The 11691-nt window shown below is 29.0% G+C and overlaps 1 long non-coding RNA gene across 1 annotated transcript; it reads left to right on the forward strand.

The window, feature by feature from the left end:
• On the forward strand, positions 1–3529 carry LOC132934767 (uncharacterized). Its single transcript, XR_009663078.1, has 4 exons — positions 1–521; positions 596–689; positions 752–829; positions 917–3529. It is a non-coding gene; the product is annotated as an uncharacterized LOC132934767 (long non-coding RNA).
• The last annotated feature ends 8162 nt before the right edge of the window (positions 3530–11691 follow it).

Here is an 11691-nt window from a genome sequence, read left to right on the forward strand (position 1 = left end):
TGTGTGGTAAAAAAAAAAAAAAAAAATTCCACAATTCGCCATCATCGTGCGACAGTGAACAAGCAACATTACTTCCGCAGCTGCTCCGGTGGTGAGATCGACGCCGTCTCAACACGGGGAAAATAATATTATTTAATTATAACAATAATATAATATATTATTAATTATTCTTTGTCAACGTCGACTTTCATGATTGATACCTACACGACAATAATATATTGGAACCTACCTATACATCATGATATACGGTAAGCGATGTCCGTAACAGTGTTCGCGAGAACGAAACAATTATTTTCGTCAGATTTGGAGTAGCGGCCACACGAGACGCGTGTGAAATATGAATTTGTCACCTATAAGCACAAGTTTCGTTAATCCAAGCAGTAAGCCATTTTTTGTTGTATTAAATAATATAACTGGTGAAATCGTGATTAAAACAAATATAATATATTAGGACGTATAACTACGTCTTAGACGTCCAGTAGTTCCGTTATGAATTTTCAAAGAATAAAATTACAATATAGGTATTTATACATTATTAAACACGTTGTTTTACAATTTCTGGTATAAGTATTAATTTAATTTTTTATTTATTTAGATATTTTTTTACGCCCATTGTTCTTTTGATCATCATATTCTGTCGACGGAAAGTATTATACAATGTGAAATAAAATACCAGCTAAAGATTGGAGGTAAATTAACCGTTTTATTTTAAATGAATTGGTATGTATTTAATTTATTTGTATTTACTTAGGTATTTTTTTACGCTGGTTCACAAGATTTTTTTTGGTCATCGTATTCAGTCAACGGAAATTATGGAAAAATGCAAAAGGTAAATATCAGCTATTGATTGGATGTAAATTAACCGTTTAACTTTAAATGAACTGGTATGGATTTTAATTTATTTTAATTTATTTAGGTAATATTTTACGTCCGTTGTCAACAATTATTTTTTTGGTCGTCGTATTCAGTTAAGGGAAAATATGGAACAATGCAAAAAGAAACTATCAGCTATTGGTTGGAGGTAAATATTAACCGTTTAATTTTATAAATGCGTACTACACCATGCAAATAAGCATTAACAAACGCTCAGATCGAATAATAATACGTCGATGAAATAATAAAGTTGTCTATTATTCTCAATAATGTGCTCCTGAAGACATCTGTTTCAAGAATAAATAATTGTTATATTGTTAATAATTGTGTAATTACGAGAACTTAGGTTAAATTATTTCATAGCATAATATAAGATGTAAATATATAAAGGCGTGTGTCGAAACGTGTATGTTGTGAAGCCATCCAAAAACTGCTTAGATAGATATTATATAATAGGTATCAGTGATCACCAGTTAATATTTTTGGAGGGACACTATAATAGGAGTTGGACTTCGGGAAATTTTCTTGGGCCATCGTGCAATTTAACGTACACGTTTATCCAAAAAAATTAAAGGTAAAATCAAAAAACTAATGTAAACCTCATTTAATTCACCATCAAAAATAATAATATAAAAGTAAATTTCTCGTTGAGGCCAGATAAAGCTTGAGAGCTATTTGGTGACCCCTATAATAATAAATTCAACAATTGTACGTTTAAATTTAGTTTTATCATTATTATTTTTTTTTTTTTTTAGTATACCGGGTGTAAACCATCTAGGCAATTTTTGTTATATAATTTTGTTGATTTTGTTTATTTTATTATTAATTCGGTATATTATAGAGAATACATTTCGGGTTGAAAAATAAGTTTTTAAATACAATTTTTATTATTCCCTCAGTTATTAAAATTATAAAATTAAGTACTATTTAATTAATAATCTAAGTACCAAATCGATGTTTAATTGAATCGGGAGGTAACTAGCTGGTGGTGATGTAGGCCCTCCCCCCCTAAGAAAAAGTAATGTATGTCTATACCGTATCTGTGAATAATCCAGCACACTTCTCACATGGGTGTAACAATTATTGTAGGTAAAATGTACAAGTATACTAATATAGTGGGGAGAAAAGACAGCAATATATAAGAAGATTGATGAGTTTTGTATAGTATTATAAATCATATTTACCAGATACCTACTTGATATAATAACAGTTTCCAATTCAGTGCTATTGCAAGTTGTCATATATTATACCTAGTTAACTTAATTGCTTATTATAATATTTTATAATTTTATAATTACATACGCGATACACTGAATACCTATTAAACAAAATGTTTTTTATATCAAAATCAACAATTTATATGGCTACTAGATGATCTAAAATAATATTATGTTGTATTTTATGTTTTTAAGTGCATAATTTCAATATTTCCGATTTTTTAAGTATACCTACCTAACTGCTTATTAATTTATATCTACCTATTTCTAAAGCAATAAAATTCGAGCCCTAGTTATGTATTGTATTATTTAATTTCATCGTGTATTTAGTTTTTATTCAATTCATATTGCGTTTCCAGTCGGTAGTATCTAATATAATATATTATCTATCTAATACTATCTAATATACGCACACTACACATCTGTATTATAATATAGCTGTAATTAGGTGTAATAGGTTTAGGTATCTATATAAATTCAAAATAATGCGTGTGTGACCGGGGCCATGATTCTGAAAAATTCCGCATTCTGTTTTAATTTTGGACTGTTTTTCAATTTACTATAAATTAAAACTATTTTATTTTTTGATAAAAATAAAACAACTCAACTTTAAAAGTTGTAAGATATTTATACATAAAAGTTTGAAGAGAACTTCTTAATAATTAAAAAGTGAAGTGTGTATCGTCAGCTTAATATACGTAAAAATATGTTTTCATGAGAAAAAGAATTCGAATTCGAGTTGAATATACAACAGTTGAACAGTCCACATTTCTAAATATAAATCACATATAATAAATTTCTTATGTTGAAACTAATCTATAATGTTTTAACGGTCCGCTGCAATTTCCGGTGGGTTCGTATTTATGTACTCGTACATTAATAGTTTCAATTCGTACTAGATACCTGATACCTATGCGTCTATAATTCAGTAATACGTAGTGTGGGATATCCCGTAAACGATTATTGATATATTTTCATCTTTACCTACAACATAATTATTATCTCATTAGGCCACAAATTGATTTTGTCAATTTCGTGTTTATCCGTGTCGCGGTCGATCGTTTGTCATAAATAGATGTCAGATATAATAAAAATATCAAATAATATACATTTGCATAGGTAATCATAAATAGTGAAAATATTGTCGGACTACCCCTACTTCTTCGTATAAAATACTGTACTTACCTATCTCTGTAAAAAAACATTTATTTAGTTTTTCTTCGATTTATACAAAATACAAATACCTATAAATACTAAATTATAAATTATCAACGTATGTTCAACATTTTTAGATTCTGAGCGAAGCGATGAATGTATTGATTTTACAATGATGTGTGTTTTTTTTTTATTTTTTTTATTTTTGTGTCTGTCATCACCTTTTAGGACAGTAAAAGTGCTTGGATTTTCTTCAACAGTAACTTTTCTGATAGGAAAGTGAATCTAGTTGGTACTTTTGGGAGTCGAAAGTAAAAATTTCCCAGTAGTTTTCAAAAGCGACGTGAAAAACAAAAGAAAAATTAAGGAAAAACGGGAATTTTTACGCAAAATCTGTTTTCGAGAAAATCGATTTTGGTTTTTGGTGTAACTCTAAAACGAATGACCGTAGGGACATGAAATTTTGACTGAATGTTTATAATTGCATTTCCTATACACCATAACATTTTGAAAATATTTTGACTCTTTTTGAGCTGTTTACGGACATTGTCAGTTTTAAATATTTTTAGTTTTTTTTTTTTTAAATATCAATAAAATTTTATCTGTTGAGTAAAAAAGCTTGAAAATGTAATAGAAGGCTCCTAGGTTATTGTTTCAAAGGCAGATGAAAAAAATTAAAAATCCTTAGTCACAGTTTTTATTTATAAGCATTTAAAGTTCAAATCTTGACAAAATACGGAAAAATCACGAAAATTAGCAAGTTATTTTGAGTTGAGAATTCATAAAAATATTTTTTTTTAAATCTAAGATTTGAAAATGTTATATAAGATCACTCATAAGTTTGTTTACCTTTATCAAAAAAAAAAATGTCTACAAGAAACTTAAATTAAATTTTTATGAGCGTCTGAAATTTATATTTTTACAACATTTGATATTCACTCGATTTCTCATGTAACAATTTTCTTATTTTATTGTAATTAAAAAACGAATGACTGTAGATACTTTAAAATTTCACTGAATGTTTGTATTAGCAGTTTCTATGCATCATAAGATTTTGAAAATATTTTGACTCTTTTTGAGCTGTTCACGGACATTGTTAGTTTTCAATTTTTTTAGTTTTTTTTTCTATAAATATCAATAAAATTTTATTTGTTGGGTAAAAAAGTGTGAACATTTAATATAAGGCTCCTGTGATATCGTTATAATAGCATTTGAAAAATATTAAAAATACATAGGCACAATTTTTTTTTATAAGCATTTAAAGTTCAAATTTTGACAACATTTATCAAATTTATAATTTATTAATTATTTTGTAGTTAAAAATGTATAAAATGTTTAACTTTTATGGCTAAGGATTGAAAATATAAAACAAGGCTCCACGTAAATAGGTTATATATAAATTACTTTATTCACAATAGTATCATCAAATATACTTGGTAATATCATAGGCTGACTGACCGTTTTCGCTCAGAATCATTTTTCTTATACAATGATATTATATCATTGAATTCAAATTTAACACCATCCATTACAGTTACCCACTTGTAACCTTCTGTACAGCAGAGCGACATCCACTTATCCACCTTTTTAACGTATAACTATATAGAAAATATGGCTTGAATTTGAAATGTAGACTTTGAGAATTTTATTTATGTCATAAATATACACTTATATTCAGTAACGGACTGGCCTGGTGCCCCGGTAGGTATAACAAAATAATACATTATGATTTATGAGTACCTACTACCTACTGTTCGACATGGTAATTTTTACTGAATTATTATTTTATGTTTCAACAATTTGAACTTAAAAGAAAATGTTGACCACAAAATGTATAGGTTCATAAGAATAATAAAGTAGAGTGCTAAAATTTGCCTAAATATGTCTTTAAAGGCCGCTAATGAAATTGGAAAAGTGGGCCGGGTTCGTTAGTCGGTTTCCCAGTAATATTTGTAAATATTTCTATTAATACTTATCAATAATTATGATTGTGTCGATACAATATTCAAAGCCATAGCCATAACAGTATGAACTCTAATTTATTATAATATTCTTTCAACAAGTCCGAGCAAGACAATAATTTTTTATATAAATTATTGAATAAAATATTAAAGTATCCGTTTATATTAATTTATTTTCAATTTGTATATTCATAAATATTTAGTAGTTTTATATTTTTTAATTCAAATTTTTTTCAGTCGACGTACCTATTAAAGTTAATTTATTATTGTTGAAACAGTTTGATAGCATAGTACACAATCACTATAAAGATATTTTAATGTTAACTAATATGTATTATAAATTTAAACACTAAAAAGTGGTAAGTGTAGCGGGGTTGAGTAGGTCAGCGCTGGTGGAAGTTTGTCCATCGTCATCCCTTCAGTCCTCGGGGACAGGATATTAGTGTATTATTACAGAATTCTATATGATTTAATTATTGCATTCGATAAAAAACGATTCTGAGCGGACGAAAGAACATTTATGAATCATAAATATGTATTAATTACATTCATTTATTGTATATGATATACAAAGCGTTAGAAAAAATAGGTTAGAAAATTAAATTTCTGTGGTTATTCCCGTGGCGTTAAAAAACTATGGAGAAAATCGAAAAATTACCCCTCTAAAGAACATTCTTGATCAAAATTTCTAAAAGATAAGATACTTTATGTTGAAGTTGAAGCACTCCTAGTGGTAGATATTTGATAACAGGACAAAAAAAATAAACATCATTGTAAAACCACTAGCTTCCTCACTCCACTCACAATCTAAAATATTCAAAAAATGTTCAAAAGTCTCCTATGGCTGGTGTATATAATAAAATATAATAGTATTATGATATTATAATAATGTGGTTACATATTTATTTGATTTACATTTATCGTACAATGGTGGCAATCACAAACCATTTCTATATCATAACCATTAACTGATTTATTCAAAATATGTTATTTAATGTATTTATGCGACCAATGTCCATACATCACAATAGAGGTAGGTAATAACATCACAAGCCGTTTCTATAATATCATATAATATGACCATTAACCACTTCATTCAAAATACATGTAGATATGTAGGTATTTATGTATTTATGTATTTATGTCTAATGTCCATAAATCACAATAGATGTAGGTAATTGGTATATAATCAAACAAACTAAGCTAACTAGCTATATTGGTATATAATTTAGAGGGTTTACTAATTATTTTTCATCGACACGGGTATCGAGAAAATGTTTAAAGTCCATACCTATATATATTTCTATAATATTTTCAATGTCACTTTACACATTTATGACTTTTCGTGGTTGTCTGTGTACCTATATTATCGTCAAAGCATCGTCAAGGACGTGTAATTGATTAATGCGTCAAATAGGTTACCTACTAACTGTGTGTGACAAATAGGTAGTGTAACGAATACGATAAAATTTTATAAAATCGTTGCGATATACCAATCGTTGTAATAAATCTATATCCCGAACATAAAACTTTTCAACAAATCGATTCTTTTTACCATAAATATGTTTTTGGCCTGCATACAAGATTTTGACCGATTTTTCTTTTTGTTGTTATGGTTACTTAAAAACAAAATCGTTATCAAATATTTTCTTAGTTTTTAGCGTTTGCTTTAAATTATCAAACTTAATATGTTGTTTTATTTGACGTTGAAATTTAAATTGAATACAATTTTTTTAATATAAATATTTGTGGCACGAAATTATTTTTCAAACGATTACTCAGAGTGATTAGTAACTTAATTTATTTTTGTAGTATATTATTTTTCGTGATTTAATTATAAATAGGTACAAGTGTACAACAATGCATATACTATTATAATATAACAACAATGTTTAGTTTATAATATTATACTATTATAATAGTAGCTTGACTAAAGAGTATAGAGAGGGCTTGTATTTTAATATTTTTAAATTACTTTATTCTAAGTTTTTGTCTGAACAACCACTAGAGTGCCTCTCTCTTTCTGCAATGTTCATCAAAATATTATCTAATCTTTCGGAATCGGGTGTAATTTCATCAAATAAATTATTTATAAAATATATTTGCATCGTAGTAAGCCACGGATATTACACAAAACAGGGCTTGAAACCGAAAATATATTTCTCGATTTCGATTTCGGTTTCGGATATCGGTATTTATTTTTTCCTATTTTGATGTCGGTTTTGGATATCGGTATTTATTTTTTCTGATTTCGTTTTTGGTTTGAATATCGGTTTTGATTTTTTCCGATTTTGATTTCAGTTTTGATTATTGGCCGATAATGCCGGCATTGGTTTTTTTCGATTTTGTTTTCGGTTTCGGTATCGATTTCGGTTTTTAAAGGTTTTAAAAACGATATCAAATATCGGTTTCAAGGCCTGAGTCACTAAATAAAACTTATTTTCTTCTTCGTGTTCATCGAACCCACCGCTTGAGTCCATCTCTAGCTCAGCTATGTTTTTCAAAAATTCTTCATGATCTGGTACGATTTCTTCGAATAAATGGATCCGTTCAATTTTGGTTATTGAAACAATGTGGCATCTGTTTGCTAATTTTCCTTGACTAAAAATGATATCTAATAAAATTGTACATACATTAGATACAAATACAGACGATAGAGTTGACCAAAATCAATATTATACTTACACATTTTTCACTTTCCACAACGCATTTTCTTAGTCTGATATGGTCCTTGGTTTACCTTGTGTCCGTCTCTTATTTATTTTTATGTTAAACCTATCTTTAAGATATCGTCATTGGTTATTCGTTCACCATACATGACACATCATGGCCCAACTATTACAACCTTTTATACCTTATGTTGTCCATATTGAGTCTCCTTTACAGGTTGTACTTACTGCAATTCCTTATTAATTTCTTTTGTAGATTCATCCGCACTGTTCGTACTTATTTCGGTATCGCACCAAAATCTAAGACTTATCTACTTACCTAAAAGTTATGAGTGGGGTAAGCCCCCTGTAACAACTAAATATTTTTTTCGTGCTTGTGTTCACTTGAAATGTACTACGCGTACCTAACTACCTAGTTCCCACTAAAAATTGCTATTGTGGTTCGCATTACGTGCAGTTTTCGAAGCTTTTAATTTCAAATTGATTTCGATCGTAATACATTTTTTTAATGAACACTGAACTGTCTGAACTCATATCCAAGTTGCGATATTCAAGCAATAAATAAAAATAATAATTATTCACAAGATGTTGAACTTTTGAACTTGGGTAATATCACATTAGCCGTTGAATAATGTTTTTTATCTATGAGTTTATAAGTAACTTGTGTCTAGTCGCGCGTCGTGATATGCATGCAGTTTATGTTGTATTTAATTTAGGTTACGCAATAAAATACTGTTTAAAAATTGTAGAACAACGTTTTGTTTTAAAACTAATTTTTTATAAGTAACTCTATCTGGAATAATTTTGTTTTGACAACAAATCTATAAAACGATTTACACGGGTCGTAAGGTACCTTTATAGGTACCTAGTCATTTATATTTTTAGTAGGAACATATGACATATCATATCCACCAACCAACAGACACACGTAGTTAAAGTGTCGAAAAATGGTTTGACACTTGTATTCGTTACATAAATTACATACTAAATTCAAACTATAGAATTGACCAATAGATCAATAATTATGCTTACACTGCACTCTAAGTATTTTATAGTAATGTTGTTATTTTAAGCTGTAGGTTAACCATTTATTACTTAGAAATCGTGTATGGGACATCCATATCGCTTACAAATGGGTTGTATTTTTTGGAGATTTTATATAGGACCTGGAAAAACATTTAGTGCCATAGTTTGATATGAGGGGGCCACCTGGATTCATCCGCATTGTTCGTACTTATTTCGGTATCGCACGAATAGCGACGGGTGGAGTGAACTGGGAAACGTGTTGTTTGCCAAGACTAGAGATTGCTAGGACTTTGAAGTCACAGAGGATGGATAACGTATTTTTGGGATTTTAGGTTCACCCGCACTGTTCGTACTTATTTTGGTATCGCACCAAAAGCTAAGACTTACCTATAAGTTATGAATAGGGTAGCCCTCATCTTCGGCACGTTGACGTACAAGTTTAACCACTGTTTCTTTTCTCTTTGCTCCGGTACTTTAGTACTTACTACAATTTTCGTTGAATAAGAGAATGTTCAGCTATAGGGTTACCATATTTTATTTAGCAAAAACCAGGACAAACTTTTTTCATTTTTTTTTTTTTTTTATTGATTTCTGATTATACAATATAATTTTTTATACACATTATATAGATAATAATATTTGACGCTTTAAAAATTAAAGAATACATAATAAAATACACAATTTTTAATCTGTGTCCGATGTGTTCTCCGTCGGTATAAAAGTTTGTGTTGTTTGATACTTGGCTGAACTATGTACTTTTTGAAGCAATGTTTTGTTGGCAAATATTGACTCATAAAATTGACAACATGACATGTTATCATAACTTGTTTTAATATATGACATATCATAATATCCACCAACCAACAGGTACACGTAGTTAAAGTATCGAAAAATGGTTTGACACTTGTATTCGTTACATAAATTACATACTAAAATCAAACTATAGAATTGACCAATAGATCAATAATTATGCTTACACTGCACTCTAAGTATTTTATAGTAATGTTGTTATTTTAAGCTGTAGGTTAACCATTTATTACTTAGAAATCGTGTATGGGACATCCATATCGCTTACAAATGGGTTGTATTTTTTGGAGATTTTATATAGGACCTGGAAAAACATTTAGTGCCATAGTTTGATATGAGGGGGCCACCTGGATTCATCCGCATTGTTCGTACTTATTTCGGTATCGCGCAAATAGCGACGGGTGGAGTCAACTGGGATACGTGTTGTTTGCCAAGACTAGAGATTACTAGGACTTTGAAGCCACAGAGGATGGATAACGTATTTTTGGGATTGTAGGTTCACCCGCACTGTTCGTACTTATTTTGGTATCGCACCAAAAGCTAAGACTTACCTATAAGTTATGAGTAGGGTAAGCCCTCATCTTCGTCACGTTGACGTACAAGTTTAACAACTGTTTCTTTTCTTTTTGCTCCGGTACTTTAGTACTTACTACAATTTTCGTTGAATAATAGAATGTTCAGCTATAGGGTTACCATATTTTATTTAGCAAAAACCGGGACAAACTTTTTTCATTTTTTTTTTTTTTTTTATTGATTTCTGATTATACAATATAATTTTTTATACACATTATATAGATAATAATATTTGACGCTTTAAAAATTAAAGAATACATAATAAAATACACAATTTTTAATCTGTGTCCGATGTGTTCTCCGTCGGTATAAAAGTTTGTGTTGTTTGATACTTGGCTGAACTATGTACTTTTTGATGCAATGTTTTGTTGGCAAATATTGACTCATAAAATGGAAAACAAGACATGTTATTAAAACTTGTTTTAATTATTAACGAAGCCTCAACGGTGGTTATATCCCATTTATTTCGCGATTTTGTCCATGTGCTATTCATTAATGGAAACACACGTTCCACTGCTGCATTTGAACTAGGTTGTGAGAAAAAAAATTCAACAACTATTAATAGATAATCAAATTCTATATTAAGTTCTATAAAATGTTTAAATGCTGATAACCAACATTCTTCTAGTGATATGTTATGCCATTCTTCACTTTATTCTTTGAAATATTTTTCGAACATTTTAAATTGATCAATAAAATTATTTTCGTCAATACAAATCGTATTACAAGTTGTAGTTAAAAATCGTATTGAACTCTTTGCATTACTCCATGTGACAATTGTTTTTGTAGTGAGTGTCACCCATTACAAGTCCTTTAATCCGGAATTATAATTGTTCGATTCAGACCAATTGTAAATGTAATTATAGCAGATTTCATAAAAACGATCACATTTACTGTCAAAATCTCGTTTAGTTATGTGTCCTTCTTCTTCAATTGCTTCCAATAAGTTTTCAACTTCAGTTGTCAAACATTTTTCTTCTCTTTTATTCTTAATTATATCTAATACATTTTCAACAAGCATCATAATTTCAATAGCTGATACATTTTGGCTCCCAATTTTCTTAATGTAACTAGTAATAGTCTTAAGTTGGCATGATACAAATTTGAACCACAAAAAAGAAGTTTCATTTTCAAAAAACATTTTAGAACAGTTGGACATGTATTTTGGGACAAAAAATACGATTTTAATCCACTATAAATAGATATAATTCTGTCTATAGCTGGATATAATGAAAGCCACCTAGTTTTGGAATGCGATAACAAATCATTATATTGTACAATGTACATCTGCAAAATCATAGAACTCTTTTAGACTTTCTACACGAACAGTATAGATATGAAAGTATCCATATATTTTGCAAACAATGCTTTCGACATCAATTGGGAGTGAATCTGCAGCTTGTTGTATAG

Source organism: Metopolophium dirhodum, chromosome 1 (assembly GCF_019925205.1).
Source record: "Metopolophium dirhodum isolate CAU chromosome 1, ASM1992520v1, whole genome shotgun sequence".
Lineage (NCBI taxonomy): Eukaryota > Metazoa > Arthropoda > Insecta > Hemiptera > Aphididae > Metopolophium > Metopolophium dirhodum.